Source organism: Moschus berezovskii, chromosome 14 (assembly GCF_049115385.1).
Source record: "Moschus berezovskii isolate FMDL1 chromosome 14, NW_MosBer_1.0, whole genome shotgun sequence".
In the NCBI taxonomy this organism is placed as follows: domain Eukaryota; kingdom Metazoa; phylum Chordata; class Mammalia; order Artiodactyla; family Moschidae; genus Moschus; species Moschus berezovskii.
Window position 1 is genome coordinate 61182799 of NC_142473.1, and position 15295 is coordinate 61198093.

Consider the following 15295-nt stretch of genomic DNA (forward strand, 5'->3'; position numbering starts at 1 on the left):
CATTCTTATCTTATGTAAAAGGCAAGTGAGACTCAAAAGTTTAAGTGTCTCACCTAATTTTACATAAATATGCCCATAAGTGGCAGGGCTGTTATTCAAATCAAATCTTGCCGACTTTGAGGTCCACATTTTTTGCCTATACCATACTGACCTGTGAAATGAACTATTTCCTGCCATATCGATGGGCTAAAAGTGTCACAGCCATCAGCTATTTCTGGCCTGTTAATGTGAATGAGGGCTCCCAAAAGGGAACAGTGCCTGGAATCCAGCAGATGCTGCCACCCCCAGCAAGGTGATCGCAGAGGAGCTTGAGGGGGATGCAAGAAGCAGCCATCCACCATATCTGCCACACCTTATGCTGACAGGAAACAGGATTTAGTGGCTCAGTGGTAAAAAACCCACCTGCAATGCAGGAGACACAGGAGACCGGGTTTGACCCGGGTTTGACCCCTGGGTCGGGAAGAGTCCCTGGAGGTGAGCATGGCAGTCCACTCAAATATTCTTTCCTGGAGAATCCCACGGACAGAGGAGCCTGGCGGGCCACAGTCCCTAGCTCACAAAAGGTTGGACACAATTGAGCACTTGGAACGCATGCACAGCTGAGGAGCATAAGATGAATCCAGTGAGTCCTGAGGCTTGCATCTTCCCATACATAGAAGAATCAAATTCCTTAGCTTGATATCTGATTTTCCTTACTACTTAACCATAGTGTTTGATGTTCCAGCTGCCTGCCCCCTTTGTTGCAAACTTACATAAAGCCTGACTTCCTCTCTTGCCTCCTTGGAGCAGTTTTTCTTAGGGCCATTGAGATGCTGCCTCCTGGGGCTCAGAGTTCTTAACATTACCACCAAATAAAACAACTTTCTATTAACAGGTTTTGACTAATATTTTTTTAGTTGACAGACCTTAAGACATTTTTGAGGACTTTTAAAATATATTCAGGTGTGCTTTTTGGAAGGATGCTTTTGGCATAGTTTACTGGGTTGGGGGCGGGAGGAGAAGGGGACGACAGAGAATGAGATGGCTGGATGGCATCACAGACTCTATGGACATGAGTTTGGGTGAACTCCGGGAGTTGGTGATGGACAGGGAGGCCTGGCATGCTGTGATTCATGGGGTCGCAGAGAGTCGGACACGACTGAGCGACTGAACTGAACTGAACTGAACTGGTAAAGTGTATGTTACAGACCTTTTCTCCTGCTTAAATAATCTCAATTGTTTATATATTATGCATTCTAGCTTGCTCAAGCACCTATTGTTCTTCCTGTTTACCTTTCAGTTTGATGATAGCATGGTGTGTTAACCTGTTTTCTTTAAGAAAACAAGATAAAATGTGGAAGAATTTTATTAGGGAAGCTCCTGTTTGAAAGGAAATGGGGGGAGGGCAGTCACTAAAGACGGGGAGGGTAAGTAAACTGTGTTGTAAATTCAACCCTGTGGTAAGCAGAAAGGGAGGGAAGGTTGGGTAGATTTGTCTTAGACTGCAGTACAGTTCAATAAAGTTTGGACAAGGTCAGAATTCTTCAAGGAGTTCCAAGTCTTCCATGCATGGGTCTGCCTTAGTAACCCTGCCGCATAATCATTGGTTGGGAGCAGCTCTTAGGAAGTAGGATCTTGGCAAAAACATTGCAGCAAATTTCAGATAGCAATAGGCTGTTAATCTATCTATAGTGTTGTAGCCACGCGTTCTGGGAAACAAACCCACTCAGAAGGACAGTGCAGATAGTGGAGCGGGCCCAAGGTAGAGTCTCCTTTTAGTCAAGGACCCGGACCAGTTTTTCTGAAAACCTTGTATACCCTAAGTGTACGTGCCCAAACCCACCTCCCCAAATTCCCTGAAACTAGTCTGAACAAAGGAAAAGAAAGATACAATCAAAGTTAACCTGTGATTAATATGCCTTAGGTCTAGGTAGTTAACAGTGGACAATTATCAATAGGCCTGTGGTCTTACCCCAATAAGCGTAATAGAATGTATGACTCTATTTGATCACACAGATAATTAGGGTATTCTTTTAGGTGACAGACAGTCTAGGTATGAGCCCTGGGGCTCTTCCTTCTGGGGGCTTGGCTTCCCAGTTGGTTTGTTGTTTCCACAGATACTGGGCATAGAGCTCAAAGTCCACATTCTGGCCCAAGATGGAGTCCTGCTTTCAAGATGGAGCTTGTTCTGTTTCCTCCTTCAATAGTTGTGGATCTGCAAGCTGCATTCTCATGGTTGCCAAAGATGACTTCCAAAGCTTTACAAAAATTTAGAAACTTATCAGACACTATCTACCCTATAAATTAAGGGATATTTGTTGTTGTTCTGTCACTCAGTTGCGTCCAACTCTTTGTGACCCCATGGAATACAGCACGCCAGGCTTCTCTGTCCTTCACCATCTTCCAGAATTTGTTCAAACTCATGTCTGTTGAGTTGGTGATTGTCATTCAACCATCTCATCCTCTGTCGTCCCCTTCTCCTCCTGCCTTCAATCTTTTCAGCATCAGGGTCATTTTCCGTGAGTCAGTTCTTTGCATCAGTTGGCTAAAGTATTGGAGCTTCAGCTTTAGTATCAGTCCTCCCAAAGAATATTTAGGACTCATTTCCTTTAGAATCGACTGGTTTGATCTCCTTGCAGTCCAAGGGACTCTCAAGAGTCTTCAGCACGACAATTTAAAAGCATCAATTTTTTGGTGATCAGCCTTTTTTATTGTCCAGCTCTCACATCTGTACATGACTACTGGGAAAACAATAGCTTTGACTGTAGGCAAAGTAATGTCTCTTCTTTTTAGTACGCTAAGTTTGTCATTGCTTTTCTTACAAGGAGCAAGTGTCTAAAAGATGATGGCTGCAGTCATTGTCCACAGTGATTTTGGAGCCCAAGAAAATAGACTGTCACTGTTTCCATTGTTTCCCATCTATTTGCCATGAAGTGATGGGACCAGATGCCATGATCTTACTTTTTTGAATGTTGGGTTTTAAGCCAGCTTTTTCACTGTCCTCTTTTACCTTCATTAAGAGACTCTTTATTTCCCCTTCACTTTCTGCCATAAGTGTGGTGTCATCTGCATGTCTGAGGTTATTGATATTTTCTCCCCCCAATCTTGATTCCAGCTTGTGCCTCATCCAGCTTGGCATTTCACATGATATTCTCTGCATAGAAGTTAAATAAGCAGGGCGGCAACATACAGCCTTGACGTATTCCTTTCCTAATTGGGAAACAATCTGCTGTTCCATGCCTGGTTCTAACTGTTGCTTCTTGGCCTACATACAGGTTTCACAGGAGGCAGGAAAGGTGGTCTGGTATTCCCATCTCTTTCAGAATTTTCCAGCTTGTTGTGATCTACAAAGTTGAAAGCTTTTGCATAGTCATTAAAATAGAAGTAGATGTTTTTCTGGAATTCTTTTGCTTTTTCTATGATCCAACGGATGTTGTCAATTCAATCTTTGGTTCCTCTGCCTTTTCTAAATCCTGCTTGTACATCTGGAAGTTCTTGGTTCACAAACTGTTGAAGCCTGGCATGAAGGATTTTGAGCATTACTTTGCTAGTGTATAGTTTTGATAATAATATGGAGTTACATGTAAAGACTTCCTCATGCCTCTCCCATGTCTTCCATACTCTTGAATGAGAGTCATGGATAAAATCCTTTTAAAGATTATTTAAATAAAAGGAAGAATGGAAAAATCTGAATTTGAATTATAAATGACATTGAACACAGTCTCCTACGAAGAGTGAAAAGCATATTTATCTTTTCAAAACTAAATATATTTAAAGATAAACCAAGAGCATTAATGAGTCTTTGGGATACTAGATTAAAGATGAGCTTATTTTTGTTGCAAGAGGTAACATGGGATATTTGTTCAGTTTACTCCGACAGGTGTGAAGGCTGAGGGGACTAGGAATGCCAACACCTTTGAAATGGCCATAATATGTCCATGATCATGGTAGACAATTTACATTTGAAAAGTAGCAGAATATACCAGCTCAAAATATGATTGTAGGAGTTCAGGGTGTGTCAACCCTAAATATGTCTCTTTAATATATTGATTATTTTGAGTGTTAGACCCTGGAAAAACGGCAAATGTGCGGAGAGGTTTACTCTGAACTCTTCTTATCTGCCTAAAAACAAATTCCCTCAAACAAACTCAGTTGTCATAAGGCTCCTCCCCAGGAGTTTCTTCAGCAGAAGAAGATAGACACTTCTTACAGGAGACTAGATTAGAAGTTGATAGCACACCTCGGGAAGCTTTGTACTCTTCTTTTAAAAGATGTACATCCTCCCTCTCCTTTCCTTATTCCTGTGGTATTTAAGCTAGAATTCTAGGCCACCTGGAGAAGTTATTCATTTTCCTTGGGTATCTCCCATGTATATGAGGTATATATCTTAATAAACTTCTGTTTGCTTTTCTCTTATTATTCCGTCTTCTACTAAGCGTTATTAGCTAAAAACTCATAAAGGAAGAGGAAAAATTATTTTTCCTCTTCTACACATTCAATCCATATAATGACTACGGTAGAAAAAAATATTAGTCTTATTTAAAGATGAAGGTAATAAGGCTCAGGGTCACAGATCAAGGAAATGACAAGGAAGGGATTTTCAGTTTAAATCAGAGCAGCTCTGAATCCTGTAATCTTTCCAAGTGCAGGTATTTTACTTTGTTTATCAAAGATTTCAAAATAGATTTTTTATATCAGACACATTTTATAGACTCTGGAAGATTAAATACAAAAATATATGTTTATAATGTTCAGTGCCTCCCTTAAGGAATTTATAATTATTTGGAAGAGATAATATTAAATACAAAGTTATAAAACCCAAATCCAATGGTATATTATATGACTAGTAAAATCAAAATACTATGAATTGAAGTCTTTAGTGTGAGCTTTATGGTAGTTTGGGTGCTTGCAAAACTAACAGAAGTCAGTGGATGTTTTTTGGATAGATATCTTGCTATAGCATAATACCAAGAATGGGTAACTAATACATATAAAAAAAATTATTTTTCACACTACTGGAGACTGAAAGTCCAAGATCAGAGAGCCAACACTGTCAGATGACGACCCTCTTCCTGAGTCCAGACTTCTTGTATTCTGACATGATGCAGCAACTGGAGATATCTCTGGAGCACTGACCTTATTCAGAGGGCTTTATACTCATCACTTAAGCATACCCCAAATGACCCACCTTTTAAATAATTTTGGAGGCTTAAGATTAAAACACATCAATTTTGTTCAAGTCAGTCGCTCACTCATGTTTGACTCTTTGCGACCCCAAGGACTGCAGCATGCCAGGATTCCCTGTCCATCACCAACTCCCGGATTTCACTCAAACTCATGTCCATTGAGTTGGTGATGCCATTTAACCATCTCACCCTCTGTCGTCCCCGTCTCATCCTGCCCTCAATCTTTCCCAGCATCAGGGGATTTTCAAATGAGTCAGTTATTCTCATTGGGTGGCTAAAGTATTGGAGTTTCACCTTCAGCATCAGTGCCTCCAGTGAACACTCAGGACTGATCTCCTTTAGGATGGACTGGTTGGATCTCCTTGCAGTCCAAGGGACTCTCAAGAGTCTTCTCCAATGCTTGTTCAAAGGCATCAATTCTTCTGCGATCAGCTTTCTTTACAGTCCAACTCTCACATCCATATGTGACTACTGGAAAAACCATAGCTTTGACTAGACAGACATTTGTTGGCAAAGTAATGTCTCTGCTTTTTAATATGCTGTCTAGGTTGGTCATAGTTTTTTTTCCCAAGGAGTAAGCATCTTTTAATTTCATGGCCGCAGTCACAATCTGCAGTGCTTTTGGAGCCCAAAAATAAAGTCAGACACTGTTTCCCCATCTATTTGCCATGAAGTGATGGGACCAGATGCCATGATCTTAGTTTTATGAGTGTTGATTTTTAAACCAACTTTTTAACTCTCCTCTTTCACTTTCATCAAGAGGCTCTTTAGTTCTTCTTTGCTTTCTGCCATAAGGGTGGTGTCATCTGCATATCTGAGGCTATTGATATTTCTCCTGGCTATCTTGATTCCAGCTTGTGCTTCTTCTAGCCCAGTGTTTCTCATGATGTACTCAGCATATAAGTTAAATAAGCAGGGTGACAATATACAGCCTTGACATACTCCTTTTCCTATTTGGAACCAGTCTGTTGTTCCATGTCCAGTTCTAACTGTTGCTTCTTGACCTGCATATAGATTTCTAGGAAACAGGTCAGGTGGTCTGGTATTCTCATCTCTTTCAGAATTTTCCACAGTTTGTTGTGATCCACATAGTCAAAGACTTTGGCGTAGTCAATAAAGCAGAAGTTTATGTTTTTCTGGAACTCTCTTGCTTTTTCCATGATCCAACAGATGTTGGCAATTTGATCTGTGGTTCCTCTGCCTTTTCTAAATCCAGCTTGAACATCTGGAATTTGAGGTTCATCTACTGTTGAAGCCTGGCTTGGAGAATTTTGAGCATCGCTTTGCTAGCCTGTGAGATGAATGCAATTGTGTGGTAGTTTGAACATTCTTTGGTATTGCCTTTCTTTGGGATTGGAATGAAAACTGACCTTTCCAGTCCTGTGGCCACTGCTGAGTTTTCCAAATTTGCAGGCATATCGAGTGCAGCATTTTCACAGCATCATGTTTTAGGGTTTGAAATAACAACTGGAATTCCATCATCTCCACTAGCTTTGTTTGTAGTGATGCTCTCTAAGGCCCACTTGACTTCACTTTCCAAGATGTCTGGCTCTAGGTGAGTAATCACACCATTGTGGTTATCTGGGTCATGAAGACCTTTTTTGTGTAGTTCTTCTGTGTATTCTTGCCCTTCTTAATATCTTCTACTTCTGTTAGGTCTATACTGTTTCTGTCCTTTATTGTGCCCATCTTTGCATGAAATGTTCCTTGGTAGGTCTAATTTTCTTGAAGAGATCTCTAGTCTTTCCCATTCTATTGTTTTCTTATATTTCTTTGCATTGATCACTCAGGAAGGCTTTCTTATCTTTCCCTGCTATTCTCTGGAACTCTGCATTCAAATGGGTATATCTTTCATTTTCTCCTTTGCTTTTAGCTTCTCTTCTTTTCTCAGCTATTTGTAAGGTCTCCTCAGAGACCATTTTGCCTTTTTGCATTTCTTTTTCTTGGAGATGGTCTTGATCACTGCCTCCTGTACAATGTCAGAAACCTCTGTCCATAGTTCTTCAGGCACTCTGTCTATCAGATCTAATCCCTTGAATCTATTTCTCACTTCCACTATATTACTGTAAGGATTTGATTTATGTCACACCTGAATGGTGTAGTGTTTTCCCCTACTTTCTTCAATTTAAGTCAGAATGTTGCAATAAGAAGTTCATGATCTGAGCCACAGTCAACTCCTGGTCTTGTTTTTGCTGACTGTATAAAGCTTCTCCATCTTTGGCTACAAAGAATATAATCAATCTGTTTTTGGTATTGACCATCTGGTGATATCCATGTGTAGCATCTTTTCTTGTGTTGTTGGAAGAGGGTGTTAGCTATGACCAGTACGTTTTCTTGATAAAACTCTGCTAGCCTTTGCCCTGCTTTGTTTTGTACTCCAAGTCCAAATTTGCCTGTTACTCCATGTATCTCTTGACTTCCTACTTTTGCATGCATTTTGGGGGAACACTAATATTCCGACCATTAACAGTAGGGAATACAAGTTTGACTTAATACCTCTAAGACTGAATTCTGCCTCTAACATTTAACATCATAGTTATTTAAGTTAACTCTCTATCACTCTTAGTTTTTACCTCTTTAAAGTAGGGGAAACAATACCCACTTCACTGTACTGTTGTCAGTATTGGCTAGGAAAATGAGTGAAAAAGCAAGCAGCAAATAGTCTAAATGCAGAAGGTGTTATAATTGGCGATGAGATCTGCATTTTATTTGAATGCCAAATTCTGGTCATGCTTAAACTAGATACAATGTTTAACCCTGCTGTCAAAAGTTTTCAAAAAGAAAACATCAAAACTATTTGTTCTTGAATTTTAAAATTCTTCTTTGAATTGTATGAGTCATCAATTTTCAAAATATTTGTTTAGCTCCCTGATGTTTATGAGATAGCAGAGCTCTTAAGTATGATTTCTAAAGTTGGAAATAAATGAAATACTAACTCTATCTAAAAGAAACCTAAAAATAAAACTAGAGAGGAGCAGGAAAGGCATATTTTCAAAATAGAAAACATTCATAAGATTCACACAGATAAAGTATATTTCAAAATGGTAATCCAAGAATTCTCATTGGACTGGTTATATTCTTATTAAATGAGAGTTGATTTTCCAGTACGGGCAGCATTATACTCTATTCTATGTTTGTTGTTAATTTAAAAAATAAGAGTTATTTGATATTTGCTGTGTGCTAGCACCTTATTGTTTATTAGCACATTTAATTCTTGCAATAATTTTAGGAAATAGTTGTTCTCACTTTACAAATGAGTTAAGCCTAAATCCAGAAGGTTATATCCAGATGACATAGGATATACATAGTCTGATCCCAGTGTCCTTGTTCTTAGCTATAGAATTTACTGCATGTATGCTATTTGTGATATTGTCTCCTAGTTTACCTTCTGGGAACATATTAGAACCTGTATGAATTCTGTGAAAAGTGAAAGTGTTATTGCTTAGTTGTGTCTAACCCTTTGTGACCCCATGGACTGTAGCCTGCCAGGCTCATCTGTCTGTGGAATTCTCCAGACAAGAATACTGGAGTGGATAGCCATTCTCTTTTCCAGGGGACTTTTCTGACCCAGGGATCGAACATGGGTCTCCTGCATTGCAGGCAGAGTCCAACAGATGCAGTACATACTCTGTTCATGGACTCTTGCATTTGCCTAGAAGCCTCTTGTTCCAGATATCTACAAAGCACACCACCCTTTTCCCTTCTAGTTTCCTTGCAGATAGCATCTCCCAAGAGCCCTTCTTTGACCACCCTTTCACATGCAGTCTACTTACTTGATAAGTTTTGTTTTGTCTTTGCTTTTTAATAATTATTACTGTTTTTAATGTCACCTTATACTTTTAATGGCTTTATTTTATCTTTTCTATTATTTTGATAAACAGTGCCTAAACCAATGGATTTTATACTGCAGACTCTTTTTATAAATGTGTATTGAATGAATAGGTGGTCATGAGCCAGATGTTATGCTAATAGCTTTGAGGATATTATCTCATTCTTAAACAGTCCTTCTAAGCTATCATTATTTCGCTTTCCACACATGGTAAAACAGATTCATATATGTCAAATAAATTTAACAGATGTAAATAAGTACTAATTATCCAAGACAGGATTGAATCCAGGTTCATATGATTTTAGACTTCCCAGTTTTGCAATTATTCTGTGCTGTCTTTCTAATTATTTTGAAAGAAAAAATAAGGAAAATGAATATTTTATCTATCTGTAAATCATTATTTTGTATCACAGTAACATGTTTTAGTATAATATATCCATTAAACTAAGTCTGTAGTTTTAAAAGGACATTTCTTCATACCTTTATAAAGTGCTGACTGTTTTTTCCAATATACTTTCATCTATCTTTGTTCCTCTACAGAGATATGCAATTTAAATTCTTCATTAAATAATAACGCAGCTTTATGAATCTAGGAACTTTAAGAGGCGTATCAATCCTTAACCCTAAGTACCTTAGATCAAGTCAGAACTATAAGTCTTTTTATGACACAGAATTGAAAGTCCACTCCACAAGTAGCCACAATGATCTCTGCCCTCCTCCAAGAAAAACAAATGTTTCCTTTCTCCTTTTTCCCTGCAAATTTCTTTTATGAAGCCTCTGTGTTCTGTAAAAATTTAATCATGTTATTACCCTAGGACTTTCTTATAAATGCCTGATTGCTTGGCTCTAAACAAATTTTTAAGAACACTCATAATGGATCTTTGGTATAAGATAGTAATCACATGATGTGATAAGTGCAGAAGTGGCCTAACAAAAAGGATTTTTGTGGCTCCAGTTTGTAGTAGATGGAATGTTCAGCTAATTCATTCAAATAAATAACTTTCCTTTGCTTCTATTAAAACTTGTGCTCACAGGTTGCATATTTCCAACTCTCAGTAGAGTTTGAAAATGTACATAGGTGTGTGAGATTGCATCTCAGAAGTCAAATTTTAGAAGCTCATGTGAGAAATTTGAGAAGCAAATAACCAGGGCTTTGGGATTATGCATTACTCATGAGAATTGTAAATGTAATGAGATAAGAAAGAACACTTTTCCTCTCAAGTAGTGTTGGTGCTGGGGAACATATATTTGAATATGTAATCAATTTGATTGATCATAGTGTTTCAACTGACTTCAATATGGTACGGGAATCTGATGACTGTGAAATGTATAGAATGATGTCTGGAGACTATCTTAGGTTGGTTGAAATGATCAATCAGTAGATTTAAGACAAAAAGCCACAATAAGATAAAATAACATTCAGTAGAGTTAAAGTTGGCTAACAAGTAAAAAGTCTATTTCAATTTTGTTACTGATTTTTTTGACTGTTTTTGTTCAAGCAGTAAGTCATGTCTGACTCTGTGACCCCAGGGACTGCAGCATACCAGGCTTCTTGTCCTGCACTATCTCCTGGAGTTTGCTCAGATTCATGTGTATTGTATCAAAGATGATAGCCAACCATCTCATCCTTGGTTGCCACCTTCACCTCCTGCTCTCAATCTTTCCCAGCATCAGGATCTTTCAAATGAGTTGGGTCTTCCCATCAGGTGGCCAAAGTATTGGAGCTTCAGTTTCCAGGGTTGATTTCCTTTAGGATTGATTGGTTTGATTTCCTTGCTGTCCAAGGGACTTTCAATAGTCTTCTCCAGCACTACCGTTTGAAAGCATCAATTCTTCAGTGCTTAGCCTTCTTTATAGTCCAGCTCTCACATCCATACATGACTACTGGAGAAACCATAGCTTTGATTATATGGATCTTTGTCGGCAGTGATGGTTCTGCTTTTTAATATGCTCTCTAGGTTAAGGAGTAGTTCAGTTCAGTCACTCAATCGGGTCTGACTCTCTTTGACCTCAGCATGACAGGGCTCCCTGTCCATCACCAACCCCCAGAGTTTACCCAAACTCATGTCCATTGAGTCGGTGATGCCATCCAACCATCTCATCTTCTGTTGTCCCCTTCTCCTGCCTGCAATCTTTCCCAACATCAGGGTCTTTTCAAATGAGTCAGCTCTTCACATCAGGTGGCAAAAGACTGGAGTTTCAGCTTCATCATCAGTCCTTCCAATGAACACTCAGGACTGATCTCCTTTAGGATGGACTGGTTGGACTTCCTTGCAGTCCAAGGGACTCTCAAGAGTCTTCTCCATCATCACAGTTCAAAATCATTAATTCTTTGGTGCTCAGGCTTCTTTATGGTTCAACTCTCACATCCATACATGACTACTGGAAAAACGATAGCTTTGTCTAGACGGACCTTTGTTGGCAAAGTAATGTCTCTGCTTTTTAATATGCTGTCTAAGTTGGTCATAATTTTCCTTCCAAGAAGCAAGCGTCTTTTAGTTTCATGGCTGCAGTCCCCGTCTGCAGTGATTTTGGAGCCCCCCAAAATTGTCAGAACTAAGTTAGGTAACATCCCCATCTTACTCAATGTTTTGTGTCATTTTTGCCTCAGTAAAACTGGTAGGGGGAAAAGAGGAGAATACAGTGTTTCTTAACTTAAAAAAAGGACTGATAGTCTACAGAGTCTGGGTAGAAGGTAAAACATTCTGACCAAAGACCCAAGAATAGATATGTGCTGAGGGTTCCAGTTCTTTAGTATCCACATTAAGAAAAGATTCTTTATTACTGACATTTTCAAGCCTCAAGAGATGTTTGTACCTACATCTCTAGTGGAAAATGACATTGAGGTGAGTTTGTTGACAAAGTTTGCCCATATGTATTATTCATAATCGTAAAATCTTATTTTTAATATACTGGAGAATGGTAATTGTTGGTTTATGAATATATGGACCATGTCAAGTAATTTTGTATGGTTTATAGATCCACCTGTATATTAACAGTAGTCTTAGAGCAAGTTAGTAACATTTTCCACACCTATTTGAAGAGACTTTGAAATATATGATTAATAAAATGTAATATTTAAGTGTTAGCAAATTTCGAGTAGTTTTATATGAATATGTCATATATTTATAATCAAAATACAGTAGTATTATAAGTACAGAGGGATGATGACTGGAGATATATAGTATGTATATATATATATATATATTCTTTTTTTCCCAAGGTGTCCATGTGTCAAAAACTAAAACCTATGCTGGAAAAAATGAGACTGTCTTATGATGTAAGATATCATACCCTCAGTGTCTTGCTAAAAAATCACTCAGGCAATTCTAACTGTGGTTCTTATGCAAAATCACATTTCCATGTAACCACATTCTTTCAAGGATTGCTTGAAAGAGGGAACACTACAGGATTTGGGGAAACTTTTCTGAGGTATAGAGTGTAAAAATTATTGAGTAGTTAAACCTCCGTGTGTGCGTGTGTGAGAGAGAGAGAGAGAGAGAGAGAGAGAGAGAAGCTCAGTTGTGTCTGATTCTTTTTGACTGCATGGACTGTAGCCTGCCAGGTTCCTCGGTCCATGGAATTCTCCAGGCAATAATCCTGGAGTGGGTAGCCATGCCCTCTTCCAGGGGATCTTTAAATCAAACCATCTAGACTCTAACTTTAAGAAACTGCCCTTTACTATCTACCATAACAGATATTTCAATTATTATAAACCCATCCTTCATGATTCTAGAACCTACTTTATTTCTCTAAATTGTATAATGTACCTTTTTTTTTTGGTTTTATCATCTCCACAAATTTATGCCAACTATCTTTTCCTCTACCCATTTGCTCACTACTAACCTATTTATAGCTCTCCTAGAAGCCTTAACTCAAATTTTAAGAATCCATAGGTGGTAGGAGACAAGTAAGTGTTTGTATTGCTGTGAAAGCACTTCATCAGGCATTCAGAATATTACTGATACTTTCATTTTTATTTTAAATATAGTATTTTTCTGAATTATCATTTGCAATTTTTTATTGAAGGATAATTGACTTACAAGTGTACAACACAGTGATTCTAGACCCCCTGAAAAAGGGAATGGCAACCCACTCCAGTATTCTGGAGGAGCCTGGAGGGCTATAGTCTACAGGGTTGCAAAAGAATTGGACAAGATTTAGTGACTAAACTGCAACAACAACAATGTATGTGTGTGTGTGTATATATATATATATATTGTAATATATATTCTTTTCCAGATTCTTTTCTGGTATAGGAATTACAAAATATTGAGTATAATTTCCTATGCTATACAGTAAGTCCTTGTTGGTTATCTATTTTATATATAGTAGTGCATATATGTTAATCCCAACCTCCTAATTTATCTGTCCTCCCTTTTCTCCTTTGGTAACCAGAAATTTGTTTTGTATGTCTGTGAGCTCTTTTTGTTTAACAAATACATTCATTTGTATCTTTTTAGATTTCACATATAAGTGATATGATACTTGTCTTTGTCTGACTTCACTTAGTCTGTGCATATTATGGCTTCCCAGGTGGTGATGGCAAGCCACTCCAGAACTCTTGCCTAGAAAATCCCATGGATGGTGGAGCCTGGTAGGCTGCAGTCCGTGAGGTTGCTAAGGGTCGGACACGACTGAGCGACTTCACTTTCCCTTTTCACTTTCCACTTTCACACATTGGAGAAGGAAATGGCAACCCACTCCAGTGTTCTTGCCTGGAGAATCCCAGGGACAGGGGAGCCTGGTGGGCTTCCGTCTATGGGGTCACACAGAGTCGGACACAACTGAAGTGACTTAGCAGCAGCAGCAGGTGGTGATAATCTCTAGGTCCATCCATGTTGCTGCAAATGGCATTATTTTATTATTTTTTATGGCTGAGTAAGGTCCATCTAGTCAAGGCTATGGTTTTTCCAGTGGTCACGTATGGATGTGAGAGTTGGACTGTGAAGAAAGCTGATAGCCGAAGAATTGATGCTTTTGAACTGTGGTGTTGGAGAAGACTATTGAGAGTCCTTTGGACTGCAAGGAGATCCACCCAGTCCATTCTAAAGGAGATCAATCCTGGGTATTCACTGGAAGGACTGATGCTGAAGCTGAAACTGCAATACTCTGGCCACCTCATGCAACGAGTTGACTCACTGGAAAAGACTCTGATGCTAGGAAAGGTTGTGGGCGGGAGGAGAAGGGGATGACAGAGAATGAGATGGCTGGATGGCATCACCGACTCTGTGGATATGAGTTTGAGTGAACTCCGGGAGTTGGTGATGGACAAGGAGGCCTGGCGTGCTGTGATTCATGGGGTCGCAGAGAGTTGGACATGACTGAGTGACTGAACTGAACTGAACTGAACATTCCATTTTATGTATGTACCACCTATTTTTATCCATTCATCTGTCAATGGACATTTAGGTTTTTTCCATGTCTTGGTCATTGTAAATAGTGCTACAGTGAACTCTGGGGTACATGTATCTTTTTGAGGTATAGTTTTTTTCCAGATACATCTCAGGAATGGGATATCAAGATCATATGGAAACTGTATATATATTTTGTTTTTTAAATCGATAAGTTGGTTATGCTTTCACCATCTTATCCAAGCAAAGTGTCATATAATTACCAGAGAAACTTGGTCATATTAGCTATTTTAGTCAGATTGTTCATTCTTGTTCTAGAACGGTGGTAGCCTAGGTTTGCATAGGAGATTTTCTTGTTGCCCATGCTGTTGGAATGATGATGATTCCATGGCTATGAACAGTAGTTTATAAAAGCATGTAGAGCAGAGAGCCAGTTTTCTTTACTTGTTTGTTCAGTTACAATAATTAATGATGAGTAAGACTTGTCACTATTTCTCCAGAATCCTTTTTATATTATAACAGCAGTGGATTTGCGAGCCTGTTATATATATTTTACTTTCTGAGAGTGCTGAACACAGAAAGTAAAATTCCCTTTCCTCATGTATAGCGCATCTATGCTCATACCTAATACCATGGTCATAATTAAGATTGCTAGTGAATCATACCTCTCTTTACCACTGAGACCAGATGCAGTTCCCATTCTTTCTAGTGAGCCTTCCTTGGCATTTTTGTATATAAGTTAATACCTAGTACAGGGTCAATACATACTCACTTAAATGAAGAAATAAATGGTTAAGTAATATTCCATTGTACATATATCATATTGCCTTTATCCATTTATCCATCAGTGGACATTTATATAGCTTTCATGTTTGCCTGTTTGAACAAGAAGGTGCAATATCTCTTCAAACTAGTGATTTCATTTCATTTTATACAACCAGAAGTGG